Here is a 25189-nt window from a genome sequence, read left to right on the forward strand (position 1 = left end):
AACGTTATACCTTATTACGTATTAGTATATAACGTTGTACGTTAGTACGTAATAGTATATAACGATATACTTCATTACGTAATAGTATCTAACGTTATACGTTATTACGGAATAGTATATAACGTTATACGTTTTTACGTATTAGTATATAGCGGTACACGTTAGTACGTAATATTATATAACGTTATACGTTATTACGTATTAGTATATAGCGGTACACGTTAGTACGTAATAGTATATAACGTTATACGTCATTACGTAATAGTATATAACGTTATACGTTGTTACGTATTAGTATATAACGTTACACGTTATTTCGTATTAGTATATAACGTTACACGTTATTACGTATTAGTATATAGCGTTACAAGTTAGTACGTAATAGTATATAATGTTATACGTTAGTACGTCATAGTATATAACGTTATACGTTAGTACGTATTAGCATATAACGTTATACTTCATTGCGTAATAGTATATAACCTTATACGTTATTACGGAATAGTATATAACGTTATACGTTTTTACGTATTAGTATATAGCGGTACACGTTAGTACGTAATATTATATAACGTTATACGTTATTACGTATTAGTATATAGCGGTACACGTTAGTACGTAATAGTATATAACGTTATACGTTATTACTTATTAGTATATAACGTTACACGTTAGTACGTAATAGTATATAGCGTTATACGTTATTACTTATTAGTTTAAAACGTTATACGTCATTACGTGATAGTATATAACGTTATACGTTATTACGTATTGGTATATAACGTTACACGATATTACGTATTAGTATATAACGTTATACGTCATTACGTATTAGTATATTACGTTACACGTTATTATGTAATACTATATAACGTTATACGTCATTACGTAATAGTATATAACGTTATACGTTATTACGTATTGGTATATAACGTTATACGTTATTACTTATTAGTATATAACGTTACACGTTAGTACGTAATAGTATATAACGTTATACGTTATTACGTATTGGTATATAACGTTACACGATATTACGTATTAGTATATAACGTTACACGTTATTACGTATTAGTATATTACGTTACACGTTATTATGTAATACTATATAACGTTATACGTCATTACGTAATAGTATATAACGTTATACGTTATTACGTATTGGTATATAACGTTACACGTTATTACGTATTAGTATATAACGTTACACGTTAGTACGTAATAGTATATAACGTTATACGTGATTACGTAATAGTATATAACGTTATACCTTATTACGTATTAGTATATAACGTTGTACGTTAGTACGTAATAGTATATAACGATATACTTCATTACGTAATAGTATCTAACGTTACACGTTATTACGTATTAGTATATAACGTTACACGTTATTACGTATTAGTATGTAATGTTGTACGTTAGTACGTAATAGTATATAACGTTACACGTTAGTACGTAATAGTATATAATGTTATACGTTAGTACGTCATAGTATATAACGTTATACGTTATTACCTATTTTATATATAACGTTGCACGTTAGTACGTAATAGTATATAACGTTATACGCTATTACGTATTTTATATATAACGTTACACGTTAGTACGTAATAGTATATAACGTTATACGTTAGTACGTATTAGCATTAACGTTATACTTCATTGCGTAATAGTATATAACGTTATACGTTATTACGTTTTAGTATATAGCGGTACACGTTAGTACGTAATAGTATATAACGTTATACGTTATTACTTATTAGTATATAACGTTACACGTTAGTACGTAATAGTATATAGCGTTATACGTTATTACTTATTAGTTTAAAACGTTATACGTCATTACGTGATAGTATATAACGTTATACGTTATTACGTATTGGTATATAACGTTACACGATATTACGTATTAGTATATAACGTTACACGTTATTACGTATTAGCATATAACGTTACACGTTATTACGTATTAGTATATAACGTTACACGTTATTACGAAATACTATATAACGTTATAAGTCATTACGTATTTTATATATAACGTTACACGTTAGTACGTAATAGTATATAACGTTATACGCTATTACGTATTTTATATATAACGTTACACGTTAGTACCTAATAGTATATAACGTTATACGTTAGTACGTATTAGCATTAACGTTATACTTCATTGCGTAATAGTATATAACGTTATACGTTATTACGTTTTAGTATATAGCGGTACACGTTAGTACGTAATAGTATATAACGTTATACGTTATTACTTATTAGTATATAACGTTACACGTTATTACGTAATACTATATAACGTTATACATCATTACGTAATAGTATATAACGTTATACGTTGTTACGTATTAGTATATAACGTTACACGTTATTACGTATTAGTATATAACGTTATACGTCATTACGTAATAGTATATAACGTTATACGTTATTACGTAATAGTATATAACGTTATACGTTATTACATATTAGTATATAACGTTATACGTCATTACGTAATAGTATAAAGCGTTATACGTTATTACGTATTGGTATATAACATTACACGTTATTTCGTATTAGTATATAACGTTACACGTTATTACGTATTAGTATATAGCGTTACAAGTTAGTACGTAATAGTATATAATGTTATACGTTAGTACGTCATAGTATATAACGTTATACGTTATTAAGTATTAGTATATAACGTTACACGTTAGTACGTAATAGTATATAACGTTATACGTTAGTACGTATTAGCATATAACGTTATACTTCATTGCGTAATAGTATATAACGTTACACGTCATTACGTATTAGTATATAACGTTATACGTTAGTACGTAATAGTATATAACGTTACACGTTAGTACGTAATAGTATATAACGTTATACGTTATTACGTATTAGTATATAGCGGTACTCGTTAGTACGTAATAGTATATAACGTTATACGTTATTACTTTTTAGTATATGACGTTATACGTCATTACGTAATAGTATATAACGTTATACGTTATTACGTATTGGTATATAACGTTACACGATATTACGTATTAGTATATAACGTTACACGTTATTACGTATTAGTATATTACGTTACACGTTATTATGTAATACTATATAACGTTATACGTCATTACGTAATAGTATATAACGTTATACGTTATTACGTATTGGTATATAACGTTACACGTTATTACGTATTAGTATATAACGTTACACGTTAGTACGTAATAGTATATAGCGTTATACGTGATTACGTAATAGTATATAACGTGATACCTTATTACGTATTAGTATATAACGTTGTACGTTAGTACGTAATAGTATATAACGATATACTTCATTACGTAATAGTATCTAACGTTACACGTTATTACGTATTAGTATATAACGTTACACGTTATTACGTATTAGTATGTAATGTTGTACGTTAGTACGTAATAGTATATAACGTTACACGTTAGTACGTAATAGTATATAATGTTATACGTTAGTACGTCATAGTATATAACGTTATACGTTATTACCTATTTTATATATAACGTTACACGCTAGTACGTAATAGTATATAACGTTATACGCTATTACGTATTTTATATATAACGTTACACGTTAGTACGTAATAGTATATAACGTTATACGTTAGTACGTATTAGCATTAACGTTATACTTCATTGCGTAATAGTATATAACCTTATACGTTATTACGGAATAGTATATAACGTTATACGTTTTTACGTATTAGTATATAACGTTATACGTTATTACGTAATAGTATATAACGTTACACGTCATTACGTATTAGTATATAACGTTATACGTTAGTACGTAATAGTATATAACGTTACACGTTAGTACGTAATAGTATATAACGTTATACGTTATTACGTATTAGTATATAGCGGTACACGTTATTACGTATTAGTATATTACGTTACACGTTATTATGTAATACTATATAACGTTATACGTCATTACGTAATAGTATATAACGTTATAAGTTATTACGTATTGGTATATAACGTTACACGTTATTACGTATTAGTATATAACGTTACACGTTAGTACGTAATAGTATATAACGTTATACGTCATTACGTAATAGTATATAACGTTATACCTTATTACGTATTAGTATATAACGTTGTACGTTAGTACGTAATAGTATATAACGATATACTTCATTACGTAATAGTATCTAACGTTACACGTTATTACGTATTAGTATATAACGTTACACGTTATTACGTATTAGTATGTAATGTTGTACGTTAGTACGTAATATTATATAACGTTACACGTTAGTACGTAATAGTATATAATGTTATACGTTAGTACGTCATAGTATATAACGTTATACGTTATTACGTATTTTATATATAACGTTACACGTTAGTACGTAATAGTATATAACGTTATACGCTATTACGTATTTTATATATAACGTTACACGTTAGTACGTAATAGTATATAACGTTATACGTTAGTACGTATTAGCATTAACGTTATACTTCATTGCGTAATAGTATATAACGTTATACGTTATTACGTTTTAGTATATAGCGGTACACGTTAGTACGTAATAGTATATAACGTTATACGTTATTACTTATTAGTATATAACGTTATACGTCATTACGTAATAGTATATAACGTTATACGTTATTACGTATTGGTATATAACGTTACACGATATTACGTATTAGTATATAACGTTACACGCTATTACGTATTAGTATATAACGTTACACGTTATTACGTAATACTATATAACGTTATACGTCATTACGTATTAGTATATAACGTTACACGTTATTACGTATTAGTATATAACGTTATACGTCAGTACGTAATAGTATATAACGTTATACATTATTACGTATTAGTATATAACGTTACACGTTATTACGTATTAGTATATAACGTTATACGTCAGTACGTAATAGTATATAACGTTACACGTTAGTACGTAATAGTATATTATGTTATACGTTAGTACGTCATAGTATATAACGTTATACGTTATTACATATTAGTATATAACGTTACACGTTAGTACGTAATATTATATTACGTTATAAATTAGTACGTATTAGTATATAACGTCACACGTTATTACGTAATACTATATAACGTTATACGTCATTACGTTGTAGTATATAACGTTATACGTTATTACGTAATACTATATAACGTTATACGTCATTACGTATTAGTATATAACGTTACACGTTATTACGTAATACTATATAACGTTATACGTCATTACGTAATAGTATATAACGTTATACGTTATTACGTATTAGTATATAACATTACACGTTATTTCGTATTAGTATATAACGTTACACGTTATTACGTATTAGTATATAGCGTTACACGTTAGTACGTAATAGTATATAATGTTACACGTCATTACGTATTAGTATATAACGTTATACGTTAGTACGTAATAGTATATAACGTTACACGTTAGTACGTAATAGTACATAACGTTATACGTTATTACGTATTAGTATATAGCGGTACACGTTAGTACGTAACAGTATATAACGTTATACGTTATTACTTATTAGTATATAACGTTATACGTCATTACGTAATAGTATATAACGTTATACGTTATTACGTATTGGTATATAACGTTACACGATATTACGTATTAGTATATAACGTTACACGTTATTACGTATTAGTATATTACGTTACACGTTATTACGTAATACTATATAACGTTATACGTAATTACGTAATAGTATATAACGTTATACGTTATTACGTAATACTATATAACGTTATACGTCATTACGTATTAGTATATAACGTTACACGTTATTACGTAATACTATATAACGTTATACGTCATTACGTAATACTATATAACGTTATACGTCATTACGTATTAGTATAAAACGTTACACGTTATTACGTAATACTATATAACGTTATACGTCATTACGTAATAGTATATAACGTTATACGTTATTACGTATTAGTATATAACGTTATACGTTATTACGTATTGGTATATAACGTTACACGATATTACGTATTAGTATATTACGTTACACGTTATTACGTAATACTATATAACGTTATACGTAATTACGTAATAGTATATAACGTTATACGTTATTACGTAATACTATATAACGTTATACGTCATTACGTATTAGTATATAACGTTACACGTTATTACGTAATACTATATAACGTTATACGTCATTACGTAATACTATATAACGTTATACGTCATTACGTATTAGTATATAACGTTACACGTTATTACGTAATACTACATAACGTTATACGTCATTACGTAATAGTATATAACGTTATACGTCATTACGTAATAGTATATAACGTTATACGTTATTACGTAATACTATATAACGTTATACGTCATTACCTATTAGTATATAACGTTGCACGTTATTACGTAATACTATATAACGTTATACGTTATTACGTATTAGTATATAACATTACACGTTATTTCGTATTAGTATATAACGTTACACGTTATTACGTATTAGTATATAGCGTTACAAGTTAGTACGTAATAGTATATAATGTTATACGTTAGTACGTCATAGTATATAACGTTATACGTTATTACGTATTAGTATATAACGTTACACGTTAGTACGTAATAGTATATAACGTTATACGTTAGTACGTATTAGCATATAACGTTATACTTCATTGCGTAATAGTATATAACCTTATACGTTAGTACGTAATAGTATATAACGTTACACGTTAGTACGTAATAGTATATAACGTTATACGTTATTACGTATTAGTATATAGCGGTACACGTTATTACGTATTAGTATATTACGTTACACGTTATTATGTAATACTATATAACGTTATACGTCATTACGTAATAGTATATAACGTTATACGTTATTACGTATTAGTATATAACGTTACACGTTATTACGTATTAGTATGTAATGTTGTACGTTAGTACGTAATATTATATAACGTTACACGTTAGTACGTAATAGTATATAATGTTATACGTTAGTACGTCATAGTATATAACGTTATACGTTATTACGTATTTTATATATAACGTTACACGTTAGTACGTAATAGTATATAACGTTATACGCTATTACGTATTTTATATATAACGTTACACGTTAGTACGTAATAGTATATAACGTTATACGTTAGTACGTATTAGCATTAACGTTATACTTCATTGCGTAATAGTATATAACGTTATACGTTATTACGTTTTAGTATATAGCGGTACACGTTAGTACGTAATAGTATATAACGTTATACGTTATTACTTATTAGTATATAACGTTATACGTCATTACGTAATAGTATATAACGTTATACGTTATTACGTATTGGTATATAACGTTACACGATATTACGTATTAGTATATAACGTTACACGCTATTACGTATTAGTATATAACGTTACACGTTATTACGTAATACTATATAACGTTATACGTCATTACGTATTAGTATATAACGTTACACGTTATTACGTATTAGTATTTAACGTTATACGTCAGTACGTAATAGTATATAACGTTATACATTATTACGTATTAGTATATAACGTTACACGTTATTACGTATTAGTATATAAAGTTATACGTCAGTACGTAATAGTATATAACGTTACACGTTAGTACGTAATAGTATATTATGTTATACGTTAGTACGTCATAGTATATAACGTTATACGTTATTACATATTAGTATATAACGTTACACGTTAGTACGTAATATTATATTACGTTATAAATTAGTACGTATTAGTATATAACGTCACACGTTATTACGTAATACTATATAACGTTATACGTCATTACGTTGTAGTATATAACGTTATACGTTATTACGTAATACTATATAACGTTATACGTCATTACGTATTAGTATATAACGTTACACGTTATTACGTAATACTATATAACGTTATACATCATTACGTAATAGTATATAACGTTATACGTTATTACTTATTAGTATATAACGTTATACGTCATTACGTAATAGTATATAACGTTATACGTTATTACGTATTGGTATATAACGTTACACGATATTACGTATTAGTATATAACGTTACACGTTATTACGTATTAGTATATTACGTTACACGTTATTACGTAATACTATATAACGTTATACGTAATTACGTAATAGTATATAACGTTATACGTTATTACGTAATACTATATAACGTTATACGTCATTACGTATTAGTATATAACGTTACACGTTATTACGTAATACTATATAACGTTATACATCATTACGTAATAGTATATAACGTTATACGTTATTACTTATTAGTATATAACGTTATACGTCATTACGTAATAGTATATAACGTTATACGTTATTACGTATTGGTATATAACGTTACACGATATTACGTATTAGTATATAACGTTACACGTTATTACGTATTAGTATATTACGTTACACGTTATTACGTAATACTATATAACGTTATACGTAATTACGTAATAGTATATAACGTTATACGTCATTACGTATTAGTATATAACGTTACACGTTATTACGTAATACTATATAACGTTATACGTCATTACGTAATACTATATAACGTTATACGTCATTACGTATTAGTATATAACGTTACACGTTATTACGTAATACTATATAACGTTATACGTCATTACGTAATAGTATATAACGTTATACGTCATTACGTAATAGTATATAACGTTATACGTTATTACGTAATACTATATAACGTTATACGTCATTACGTATTAGTATATAACGTTGCACGTTATTACGTAATACTATATAACGTTATACGTTATTACGTATTAGTATATAACATTACACGTTATTTCGTATTAGTATATAACGTTACACGTTATTACGTATTAGTATATAGCGTTACAAGTTAGTACGTAATAGTATATAATGTTATACGTTAGTACGTCATAGTATATAACGTTATACGTTATTACGTATTAGTATATAACGTTACACGTTAGTACGTAATAGTATATAACGTTATACGTTAGTACGTATTAGCATATAACGTTATACTTCATTGCGTAATAGTATATAACCTTATACGTTATTACGGAATAGTATATAACGTTATACGTTTTTACGTATTAGTATATAACGTTATACGTTATTACGTAATAGTATATAACGTTACACGTCATTACGTATTAGTATATAACGTTATACGTTAGTACGTAATAGTATATAACGTTACACGTTAGTACGTAATAGTATATAACGTTATACGTTATTACGTATTAGTATATAGCGGTACACGTTATTACGTATTAGTATATTACGTTACACGTTATTATGTAATACTATATAACGTTATACGTCATTACGTAATAGTATATAACGTTATACGTTATTACGTATTGGTATATAACGTTACACGTTATTACGTATTAGTATATAACGTTACACGTTAGTACGTAATAGTATATAACGTTATACGTCATTACGTAATAGTATATAACGTTATACCTTATTACGTATTAGTATATAACGTTGTACGTTAGTACGTAATAGTATATAACGATATACTTCATTACGTAATAGTATCTAACGTTACACGTTATTACGTATTAGTATATAACGTTACACGTTATTACGTATTAGTATGTAATGTTGTACGTTAGTACGTAATATTATATAACGTTACACGTTAGTACGTAATAGTATATAATGTTATACGTTAGTACGTCATAGTATATAACGTTATACGTTATTACGTATTTTATATATAACGTTACACGTTAGTACGTAATAGTATATAACGTTATACGCTATTACGTATTTTATATATAACGTTATACGTCAGTAGGTAATAGTATATAACGTTATACATTATTACGTATTAGTATATAACGTTACACGTTATTACGTATTAGTATATAACGTTATACGTCAGTACGTAATAGTATATAACGTTACACGTTAGTACGTAATAGTATATTATGTTATACGTTAGTACGTCATAGTATATAACGTTATACGTTATTACATATTAGTATATAACGTTACACGTTAGTACGTAATATTATATTACGTTATAAATTAGTACGTATTAGTATATAACGTCACACGTTATTACGTAATACTATATAACGTTATACGTCATTACGTTGTAGTATATAACGTTATACGTTATTACGTATTAGTATATAACGTTACACGTTATTACGTAATACTATATAACGTTATACGTCATTACGTAATAGTATATAACGTTATACGTTATTACTTATTAGTATATAACGTTATACGTCATTACGTAATAGTATATAACGTTATACGTTATTACGTATTGGTATATAACGTTACACGATATTACGTATTAGTATATAACGTTACACGTTATTACGTATTAGTATATTACGTTACACGTTATTACGTAATACTATATAACGTTATACGTCATTACGTATTAGTATATAACGTTACACGTTATTACGTAATACTATATAACGTTATACGTCATTACGTAATACTATATAACGTTATACGTCATTACGTATTAGTATATAACGTTACACGTTATTACGTAATACTATATAACGTTATACGTCATTACGTAATACTATATAACGTTATACGTCATTACGTATTAGTATATAACGTTACACGTTATTACGTAATACTATATAACGTTATACGTCATTACGTATTAGTATATAGCGTTACAAGTTAGTACGTAATAGTATATAATGTTATACGTTAGTACGTCATAGTATATAACGTTATACGTTATTACGTATTAGTATATAACGTTACACGTTAGTACGTAATAGTATATAACGTTATACGTTAGTACGTATTAGCATATAACGTTATACTTCATTGCGTAATAGTATATAACCTTATACGTTATTACGGAATAGTATATAACGTTACACGTTAGTACGTAATAGTATATTATGTTATACGTTATTACGTATTAGTATATAACATTACACGTTATTTCGTATTAGTATATAACGTTACACGTTATTACGTATTAGTATATAGCGTTACAAGTTAGTACGTAATAGTATATAATGTTATACGTTAGTACGTCATAGTATATAACGTTATACGTTATTACGTATTAGTATATAACGTTACACGTTAGTACGTAATAGTATATAACGTTATACGTTAGTACGTATTAGCATATAACGTTATACTTCATTGCGTAATAGTATATAACCTTATACGTTATTACGGAATAGTATATAACGTTATACGTTTTTACGTATTAGTATATAACGTTATACGTTATTACGTAATAGTATATAACGTTACACGTCATTACGTATTAGTATATAACGTTATACGTTAGTACGTAATAGTATATAACGTTACACGTTAGTACGTAATAGTATATAACGTTATACGTTATTACGTATTAGTATATAGCGGTACACGTTATTACGTATTAGTATATTACGTTACACGTTATTATGTAATAATATATAACGTTATACGTCATTACGTAATAGTATATAACGTTATACGTTATTACGTATTGGTATATAACGTTACACGTTATTACGTATTAGTATATAACGTTACACGTTAGTACGTAATAGTATATAACGTTATACGTCATTACGTAATAGTATATAACGTTATACCTTATTACGTATTAGTATATAACGTTGTACGTTAGTACGTAATAGTATATAACGATATACTTCATTACGTAATAGTATCTAACGTTACACGTTATTACGTATTAGTATATAACGTTACACGTTATTACGTATTAGTATGTAATGTTGTACGTTAGTACGTAATATTATATAACGTTACACGTTAGTACGTAATAGTATATAATGTTACACGTTAGTACGTCATAGTATATAACGTTATACGTTATTACATATTAGTATATAACGTTACACGTTAGTACGTAATATTATATTACGTTATAAATTAGTACGTATTAGTATATAACGTCACACGTTATTACGTAATACTATATAATGTTATACGTCATTACGTTGTAGTATATAACGTTATACATCATTACGTAATAGTATATAACGTTATACGTTATTACTTATTAGTATATAACGTTATACGTCATTACGTAATAGTATATAACGTTATACGTTATTACGTATTGGTATATAACGTTACACGATATTACGTATTAGTATATAACGTTACACGTTATTACGTATTAGTATATTACGTTACACGTTATTACGTAATACTATATAACGTTATACGTAATTACGTAATAGTATATAACGTTATACGTTATTACGTAATACTATATAACGTTATACGTCATTACGTATTAGTATATAACGTTACACGTTATTACGTAATACTATATAACGTTATACGTCATTACGTAATAGTATATAACGTTATACGTCATTACGTAATAGTATATAACGTTATACGTTATTACGTAATACTATATAACGTTATACGTCATTACGTATTAGTATATAACGTTGCACGTTATTACGTAATACTATATAACGTTATACGTTATTACGTATTAGTATATAACATTACACGTTATTTCGTATTAGTATATAACGTTACACGTTATTACGTATTAGTATATAGCGTTACAAGTTAGTACGTAATAGTATATAATGTTATACGTTAGTACGTCATAGTATATAACGTTATACGTTATTACGTATTAGTATATAACGTTACACGTTAGTACGTAATAGTATATAACGTTATGCGTTAGTACGTATTAGCATATAACGTTATACTTCATTGCGTAATAGTATATAGCCTTATACGTTATTACGGAATAGTATATAACGTTATACGTTTTTACGTATTAGTATATAACGTTATACGTTATTACGTAATAGTATATAACGTTACACGTCATTACGTATTAGTATATAACGTTATACGTTAGTACGTAATAGTATATAACGTTACACGTTAGTACGTAATAGTATATAACGTTATACGTTATTACGTATTAGTATATAGCGGTACACGTTATTACGTATTAGTATATTACGTTACACGTTATTATGTAATACTATATAACGTTATACGTTATTACGTATTTTATATATAACGTTACACGTTAGTACGTAATAGTATATAACGTTATACGCTATTACGTATTTTATATATAACGTTACACGTTAGTACGTAATAGTATATAACGTTATACGTTAGTACGTATTAGCATTAACGTTATACTTCATTGCGTAATAGTATATAACGTTAAACGTTATTACGTTTTAGTATATAGCGGTACACGTTAGTACGTAATAGTATATAACGTTATACGTTATTACTTATTAGTATATAACGTTATACGTCATTACGTAATAGTATATAACGTTATACGTTATTACGTATTGGTATATAACGTTACACGATATTACGTATTAGTATATAACGTTACACGCTATTACGTATTAGTATATAACGTTACACGTTATTACGTAATACTATATAACGTTATACGTCATTACGTATTAGTATATAACGTTACACGTTATTACGTATTAGTATATAACGTTATACGTCAGTAGGTAATAGTATATAACGTTATACATTATTACGTATTAGTATATAACGTTACACGTTATTACGTATTAGTATATAACGTTATACGTCAGTACGTAATAGTATATAACGTTACACGTTAGTACGTAATAGTATATTATGTTATACGTTAGTACGTCATAGTATATAACGTTATACGTTATTACATATTAGTATATAACGTTACACGTTAGTACGTAATATTATATTACGTTATAAATTAGTACGTATTAGTATATAACGTCACACGTTATTACGTAATACTATATAACGTTATACGTCATTACGTTGTAGTATATAACGTTATACGTTATTACGTATTAGTATATAACGTTACACGTTATTACGTAATACTATATAACGTTATACGTCATTACGTAATAGTATATAACGTTATACGTTATTACTTATTAGTATATAACGTTATACGTCATTACGTAATAGTATATAACGTTATACGTTATTACGTATTGGTATATAACGTTACACGATATTACGTATTAGTATATAACGTTACACGTTATTACGTATTAGTATATTACGTTACACGTTATTACGTAATACTATATAACGTTATACGTATTTACGTAATAGTATATAACGTTATACGTTATTACGTATTAGTATATAGCGGTACACGTTATTACGTATTAGTATATTACGTTACACGTTATTATGTAATAATATATAACGTTATACGTCATTACGTAATAGTATATAACGTTATACGTTATTACGTATTGGTATATAACGTTACACGTTATTACGTATTAGTATATAACGTTACACGTTAGTACGTAATAGTATATAACGTTATACGTCATTACGTAATAGTATATAACGTTATACCTTATTACGTATTAGTATATAACGTTGTACGTTAGTACGTAATAGTATATAACGATATACTTCATTACGTAATAGTATCTAACGTTACACGTTATTACGTATTAGTATATAACGTTACACGTTATTACGTATTAGTATGTAATGTTGTACGTTAGTACGTAATATTATATAACGTTACACGTTAGTACGTAATAGTATATAATGTTATACGTTAGTACGTCATAGTATATAACGTTATACGTTATTACATATTAGTATATAACGTTACACGTTAGTACGTAATATTATATTACGTTATAAATTAGTACGTATTAGTATATAACGTCACACGTTATTACGTAATACTATATAATGTTATACGTCATTACGTTGTAGTATATAACGTTATACGTTATTACGTAATACTATATAACGTTATACGTCATTACGTATTAGTATATAACGTTACACGTTATTACGTAATACTATATAACGTTATACATCATTACGTAATAGTATATAACGTTATACGTTATTACTTATTAGTATATAACGTTATACGTCATTACGTAATAGTATATAACGTTATACGTTATTACGTATTGGTATATAACGTTACACGATATTACGTATTAGTATATAACGTTACACGTTATTACGTATTAGTATATTACGTTACACGTTATTACGTAATACTATATAACGTTATACGTAATTACGTAATAGTATATAACGTTATACGTTATTACGTAATACTATATAACGTTATACGTCATTACGTATTAGTATATAACGTTACACGTTATTACGTAATACTATATAACGTTATACGTCATTACGTAATAGTATATAACGTTATACGTCATTACGTAATAGTATATAACGTTATACGTTATTACGTAATAGTATATAACGTTATACGTCATTACGTATTAGTATATAACGTTGCACGTTATTACGTAATACTATATAACGTTATACGTTATTACATATTAGTATATAACATTACACGTTATTTCGTATTAGTATATAACGTTACACGTTATTACGTATTAGTATATAGCGTTACAAGTTAGTACGTAATAGTATATAATGTTATACGTTAGTACGTCATAGTATATAACGTTATACGTTATTACGTATTAGTATATAACGTTACACGTTAGTACGTAATAGTATATAACGTTATGCGTTAGTACGTAATAGCATATAACGTTATACTTCATTGCGTAATAGTATATAACCTTATACGTTATTACGGAATAGTATATAACGTTATACGTTTTTACGTATTAGTATATAACGTTATACGTTATTACGTAATAGTATATAACGTTACACGTCATTACGTATTAGTATATAACGTTATACGTTAGTACGTAATAGTATATAACGTTACACGTTAGTACGTAATAGTATATAACGTTATACGTTATTACGTATTAGTATATAGCGGTACACGTTATTACGTATTAGTATATTACGTTACACGTTATTATGTAATACTATATAACGTTATACGTTATTACGTATTTTATATATAACGTTACACGTTAGTACGTAATAGTATATAACGTTATACGCTATTACGTATTTTATATATAACGTTACACGTTAGTACGTAATAGTATATAACGTTATACGTTAGTACGTATTAGCATTAACGTTATACTTCATTGCGTAATAGTATATAACGTTAAACGTTATTACGTTCTGGTATATAGCGGTACACGTTAGTACGTAATAGTATATAACGTTATACGTTATTACTTATTAGTATATAACGTTATACGTCATTACGTAATAGTATATAACGTTATACGTTATTACGTATTGGTATATAACGTTACACGATATTACGTATTAGTATATAACGTTACACGCTATTACGTATTAGTATATAACGTTACACGTCAGTACGTAATAGTATATAACGTTACACGTTAGTACGTAATAGTATATTATGTTATACGTTAGTACGTCATAGTATATAACGTTATACGTTATTACATATTAGTATATAACGTTACACGTTAGTACGTAATATTATATTACGTTATAAATTAGTACGTATTAGTATATAACGTCACACGTTATTACGTAATACTATATAACGTTATACGTATTTACGTAATAGTATATAACGTTATACGTTATTACGTAATACTATATAACGTTATACGTCATTACGTATTAGTATATAACGTTACACGTTATTACGTAATAGTATATAACGTTATACGTTATTACGTATTGGTATATAACGTTACACGATATTACGTATTAGTATATAACGTTACACGTTATTACTTATTAGTATATAACGTTATACGTCATTACGTAATAGTATATAACGTTATACGTTATTACGTATTGGTATATAACGTTACACGATATTACGTATTAGTATATAACGTTACACGTTATTACGTATTAGTATATTACGTTACACGTTATTACGTAATACTATATAACGTTATACGTATTTACGTAATAGTATATAACGTTATACGTTATTACGTAATACTATATAACGTTATACGTCATTACGTATTAGTATATAACGTTACACGTTATTACGTAATACTATATAACGTTATACGTCATTACGTAATACTATATAACGTTATACGTCATTACGTATTAGTATATAACGGTACACGTTATTACGTAATACTATATAACGTTATACGTCATTACGTAATAGTATATAACGTTATACGTTATTACGTATTAGTATATAACGTTATACGTTATTACGTATTGGTATATAACGTTACACGATATTACGTATTAGTATATTACGTTACACGTTATTACGTAATACTATATAACGTTATACGTAATTACGTAATAGTATATAACGTTATACGTTATTACGTAATACTATATAACGTTATACGTCATTACGTATTAGTATATAACGTTACACGTTATTACGTAATACTATATAACGTTATACGTCATTACGTAATACTATATAACGTTATACGTCATTACGTATTAGTATATAACGTTACACGTTATTACGTAATACTATATAACGTTATACGTCATTACGTAATAGTATATAACGTTATACGTCATTACGTAATAGTATATAACGTTATACGTTATTACGTAATACTATATAACGTTATACGTCATTACGTATTAGTATATAACGTTGCACGTTATTACGTAATACTATATAACGTTATACGTTATTACGTATTAGTATATAACATTACACGTTATTTCGTATTAGTATATAACGTTACACGTTATTACGTATTAGTATATAGCGTTACAAGTTAGTACGTAATAGTATATAATGTTATACGTTAGTACGTCATAGTATATAACGTTATACGTTATTACGTATTAGTATATAACGTTACACGTTAGTACGTAATAGTATATAACGTTATACGTTAGTACGTATTAGCATATAACGTTATACTTCATTGCGTAATAGTATATAACCTTATACGTTATTACGGAATAGTATATAACGTTATACGTTTTTACGTATTAGTATATAACGTTATACGTTATTACGTAATAGTATATAACGTTACACGGCATTACGTATTAGTATATAACGTTATACGTTAGTACGTAATAGTATATAACGTTACACGTTAGTACGTAATAGTATATAACGTTATACGTTATTACGTATTAGTATATAGCGGTACACGTTATTACGTATTAGTATATTACGTTACACGTTATTATGTAATACTATATAACGTTATACGTCATTACGTAATAGTATATAACGTTATACGTTATTACGTATTGGTATATAACGTTACACGTTATTACGTATTAGTATATAACGTTACACGTTAGTACGTAATAGTATATAACGTTATACGTCATTACGTAATAGTATATAACGTTATACCTTATTACGTATTAGTATATAACGTTGTACGTTAGTACGTAATAGTATATAACGATATACTTCATTACGTAATAGTATCTAACGTTACACGTTATTACGTATTAGTATATAACGTTACACGTTATTACGTATTAGTATGTAATGTTGTACGTTAGTACGTAATATTATATAACGTTACACGTTAGTACGTAATAGTATATAATGTTATGCGTTAGTACGTCATAGTATATAACGTTATACGTTATTACGTATTTTATATATAACGTTACACGTTAGTACGTAATAGTATATAACGTTATACGCTATTACGTATTTTATATATAACGTTACACGTTAGTACGTAATAGTATATAACGTTATACGTTAGTACGTATTAGCATTAACGTTATACTTCATTGCGTAATAGTATATAACGTTATACGTTATTACGTTTTAGTATATAGCGGTACACGTTAGTACGTAATAGTATATAACGTTATACGTTATTACGTAATACTATATAACGTTATACGTCATTACGTAATAGTATATAACGTTATACGTTATTACGTATTGGTATATAACGTTACACGATATTACGTATTAGTATATAACGTTACACGCTATTACGTATTAGTATATAACGTTACACGTTATTACGTAATACTATATAACGTTATACGTCATTACGTATTAGTATATAACGTTACACGTTATTACGTATTAGTATATAACGTTATACGTCAGTACGTAATAGTATATAACGTTATACATTATTACGTATTAGTATATAACGTTACACGTTATTACGTATTAGTATATAACGTTATACGTCAGTACGTAATAGTATATAACGTTACACGTTAGTACGTAATAGTATATTATGTTATACGTTAGTACGTCATAGTATATAACGTTATACGTTATTACATATTAGTATATAACGTTACACGTTAGTACGTAATATTATATTACGTTATAAATTAGTACGTATTAGTATATAACGTCACACGTTATTACGTAATACTATATAACGTTATACGTCATTACGTTGTAGTATATAACGTTATACGTTATTACGTAATACTATATAACGTTATACGTCATTACGTATTAGTATATAACGTTACACGTTATTACGTAATACTATATAACGTTATACGTCATTACGTAATAGTATATAACGTTATACGTTATTACGTATTAGTATATAACATTACACGTTATTTCGTATTAGTATATAACGTTACACGTTATTACGTATTAGTATATAGCGTTACACGTTAGTACGTAATAGTATATAATGTTACACGTCATTACGTATTAGTATATAACGTTATACGTTAGTACGTAATAGTATATAACGTTACACGTTAGTACGTAATAGTACATAACGTTATACGATATTACGTATTAGTATATAGCGGTACACGTTAGTACGTAATAGTATATAACGTTATACGTTATTACTTATTAGTATATAACGTTATACGTCATTACGTAATAGTATATAACGTTATACGTTATTACGTATTGGTATATAACGTTACACGATATTACGTATTAGTATATAACGTTACACGTTATTACGTATTAGTATATTACGTTACACGTTATTACGTAATACTATATAACGTTATACGTAATTACGTAATAGTATATAACGTTATACGTTATTACGTAATACTATATAACGTTATACGTCATTACGTATTAGTATATAACGTTACACGTTATTACGTAATACTATATAACGTTATACGTCATTACGTAATACTATATAACGTTATACGTCATTACGTATTAGTATATAACGTTACACGTTATTACGTAATACTATATAACGTTATACGTCATTACGTAATAGTATGTAACGTTATACGTTATTACGTATTAGTATATAACGTTATACGTTATTACGTATTGGTATATAACGTTACACGATATTACGTATTAGTATATTACGTTACACGTTATTACGTAATACTATATAACGTTATACGTAATTACGTAATAGTATATAACGTTATACGTTATTACGTAACACTATATAACGTTATACGTCATTACGTATTAGTATATAACGTTACACGTTATTACGTAATACTATATAACGTTATACGTCATTACGTAATACTATATAACGTTATACGTCATTACGTATTAGTATATAACGTTACACGTTATTACGTAATACTATATAACGTTATACGTTAGTACGTAATATTACATAACGTTATACGTTATTACGTAATAGTATATAACGTTATACGTTATTACGTCATAGTATGTAACGTTATACGTTATTACATATTAGCATATAACGTTACACGTTAGTACGTAATAGTATATAACGTTACACATTAGTACGTATTAGCATATAACGTTATACTTCATTGCGTAATAGTATATAACCTTATACGTTATTACGGAATATTATATAACGTCATACGTTTTTACGTATTAGTATATAACGTTATACGTTATTACGTAATAGTATATAACGTTACACGTTATTACGTATTAGTATATAACGTTACACGTTAGTACGTAATAGTATATAGCGTTATACGTTATTACTTATTAGTTTAAAACGTTATACGTCATTACGTGATAGTATATAACGTTATACGTTATTACGTATTGGTATATAACGTTACACGATATTACGTATTAGTATATAACGTTACACGTTATTACGTATTAGTATATAACGTTACACGTTATTACGTATTAGTATATAACGTTACACGTTATTACGTAATACTATATAACGTTATACGTCATTACGCTATAGTATATAACGTTATACGTTATTACGTAATACTATATAACGTTATACGTCATTACGTATTAGTATATAACGTTACACGTTATTACGTAATACTATATAACGTTATACGTCATTACGTAATACTATATAACGTTACACGTCATTACGTATTAGTATATAACGTTACACGTTATTACGTAATACTATATAACGTTATACGTCATTACGTAATAGTATATAACGTTATACGTTATTACGTCATAGTATATAACGTTATACGTTATTACGTAATACTATATAACGTTATACGTCATTACGTATTAGTATATAACGTTATACGTTATTACGTCATAGTATATAACGTTACACGTTATTAAGTATTAGTATATAACGTTACACGTTAGTACGTAATAGTATATAACGTTATACGTTATTACGTAATAGTATATAACGTTATACGTTATTACTTATTAGTATATAACGTTATACGTCATTACGTAATAGTATAAAGCGTTATACGTTATTACGTATTGGTATATAACGTTACATGATATTACGTATTAGTATATAACGTTACACGTTATTACGTATTAGAACATAACGACACACGTTATTACGTAATACTATATAACGTTATACGTCATTACGTAATAGTATATAACGTTATACGTTATTACGTAATACTATATAACGTTATACGTCATTACGTATTAGTATATAACGTTGCACGTTATTACGTAATACTATATAACGTTATACGTTATTACGTATTAGTATATAACATTACACGTTATTTCAGTTCCCTTTCGACTGCCGAAGAGTGCAGACGTGCCTGGTGCCCGGAGAGGTCTCTCAGTCGAAATCGGACGTGGAAAAAAGTGCCCCCGAAAGTGCGAAAAGCGGGGAAAACAAAGCAATGCAACGAGTGCCACCGCTCAGGATATCAAACAACGGTGAAACATACGCCATATACAAAACCATGGAAATCCATGAATGCACAGAAACCGAAATGGATACGACTCAGATGAGTGACGAGAGAAACACCACCAACAACGATCTAACACAACAAGACGAAAGCTGGAAGCTCGTAACTCCCAGCAAAAGAAGAAAAATTACAACAAACGCAAATACTAGGAGGGCTGCAGAAACAGTAAGTAAGCAGTGGCTCCAAGAAATCCCACTACAAAACCCCTTCAGCATACTACCACAAGAGAAGGAACCAGAAACATCTGAAACAACTGAAAAACCAATAACACACAACCCCAAACCACCGCCAATATACATCCATGCGCAAATAATAGACCCCCTCCTCGAACTGCTAAACAATACGGCAGGCAAAGAAAACTACTCAATAAAACAATTAAAACTGGACCAGGTAAAAGTGCAAACCAACGCCCCAGAAACCTACAGAAAAGTGGTAAAAGTGCTAAAAGAAAAAAACGCCGGGTACCACACCTACCAGCTCAAAACTGACAAAAGCTATAAAGCAGTTATCAGAGGGCTACACCCAAGAACAAACACAAGCAACATATGCGACGAACTAGCCAAAATCGGACACCAGGTAAGAGCAATAAACAACATAACGAGATTTGACACCAAACAACCACTACCGCTGTTCCTAATAGAACTAGAACCGAACAAAAACAACAAGGAAATCTATGACATTAAACAAATCTTAAACACAATAATCACAGTCGAACCACCCAGACAAAAAAAAGACATACCTCAGTGCATGCGGTGCCAACAATATGGGCACACAAAAAATTACTGCAACAGAAACCCGGTGTGCGTCAAATGCGCAGGAAAGCACCTGACAACTTACTGCCCATATACGGGAAAAATAAAAGAGGTAAAGTGCTACAACTGCAACGGAAACCACCCAGCCAGCTACAAAGGCTGCCCAGCCAGAAAAATACTCCAACGTAAATTGTTTCCGCCGCTTAGAAGCAGGACATATAACTACCACCACACACAACAAGACAGGGCAGAAGCTGAGACACCAATTAAAGTACAGTACGTAATGAACAACAACCACAACAATATCAACACCACTGGCAGTCGAAGCTACGCGCAAGCAACCAAGGAAGTAACACCCGTAGCCAACCAAAACCAAAACAACAACACCAACGACGCTACAGAAATAAAAGAACTATTAAAACAATCCATCAAAAGCACCGACATGTTAACAAGAACGATAAGCGAACTAAACGAAGCATTCAAGCAGCAATCATTACAAATCACAGCTATGATACAACTGATAACAACCATGCTAAGCAAAAAGTAAAAACGGACATACTAAAAATAGCTGCCTGGAACTCTAACGGTCTACAACAAAGGGCCATTGAAACCAAAGCATTCCTATACCACAACAACATAGACATACTACTCGTATCGGAGACGCATTTCACAACAAAAAGCTACACAAAAATACCGCACTATACCATATACGATACCAAGCACCCCTCAGGAAAAGCACACGGAGGAACCGCAGTGATAATAAGAAACGACATTAAACACCACCTACACAGCGAAGTTAGTAAAGAACACATACAAGCAACTACCGTTACCGTACAAACTAGCAGCAACCGTCTACAGCTGTCAGCAGTATATGCACCACCGCGACACAAAATTACAATACAAATGTGGGAAGAATACTTCCAACAACTAGGCGACAAGTTTATCGCAGCAGGAGACTACAACTCAAAGCACACAACATGGGGATCAAGAATCACTACACCCCGAGGCAGAACCCTGGAAAAACACATCAGGAAAAACAATCTCAATATATTATCCACAGGAAGACCGACATACTGGCCGACAGACCTGAGCAAAATCCCTGACCTACTCGACTTTGCAGTCACAAAGGGATTAAACGGAAATAAAATAAATATAGCATCCAGCCTCGAGCTTAGCTCCGACCATACACCCATAATAATAACATACAGAAACAAGCCAATACTCTACAACAACTCAGAGACGCTATGCAACAAATCCACTAATTGGCAAACCTTCAAAGAAATAATAGAAAGCAAAATCAACTGCAACATCCCACTGAAAACGCCCCAACACATCGAACAAGCTGTAACAACACTTACAAAAACTATACAAGAGGCAGCACGGGCAACCACAAAACCAGCAACTACCACTAGACAAACAAAACAAATCCCATCAGACATCCTCGAAAAAATTAGAGATAAAAGAAAAGCGAAAGCAAAATGGCAAAAACATAGAACAAAAGAAAACAAAAAACACCTAAACAAACTCGCAAAGGAAATAAAAAACGAAATAAAAGAGCACAACAACAACGAATTCACAAAGTTCATAGAGTCACTATCTGCACACGAGAACTACAACTACTCACTATGGAAAGCCACAAAAAAAATAAAGAAGGCGATAAAACCAGCCCCAGCAATCAGAAAAGCAGACAACACATGGGCAAGAAGCAACGAAGAGCAAGCCGAAGAATTTTCCATCCACCTATGCAACACATTTACACCACACAACATCAATAACAGCAACCACAATAGCCATACGGACGACGACGCGATAGCCACTAGCACTGCAATCGACAAGCAATACACCATACCCAAAACAACAGCACAAGAAATAAGAAACATAATAGAAAAAACAAAAAACAACAAAGCACCAGGAATCGATCTAATCAATGGCAAAATATTGAAAAACCTCCCTCCAAAAGCGATACGGTTAATTACAATAATATTCAATGCAATACTAAGAATACAATATTATCCTGCATTATGGAAACAGGCACAAATCATAATGTTACCCAAACCAGGCAAAGACCCACATGAAGCAACATCCTACAGACCAATATCACTACTCCCCGTGCTCTCCAAAATACTAGAAAAAGTAATATACGCCCGACTAAAACCAATAATAGAGAAGGAAAAACTAATACCAGACCATCAATTTGGATTCAGAAATAAACACTCCACCATAGAACAAATGCACAGGCTTGTCAACGAAATAATACACACAATAGAAAACAAACAATATTGTACAGCCCTATTCATGGACATAGAGAAAGCTTTCGACAAAATAAACCACGAAAGCCTAATACAAACAATCAAGAAACAATTCCCGGAAAAAATATACCAAATAATAAAATCATACATAAGCAACAGAAC

This window comes from Bombus pascuorum, chromosome 2, assembly GCF_905332965.1.
Source record: "Bombus pascuorum chromosome 2, iyBomPasc1.1, whole genome shotgun sequence".
Taxonomy (NCBI): Eukaryota; Metazoa; Arthropoda; class Insecta; order Hymenoptera; family Apidae; genus Bombus; species Bombus pascuorum.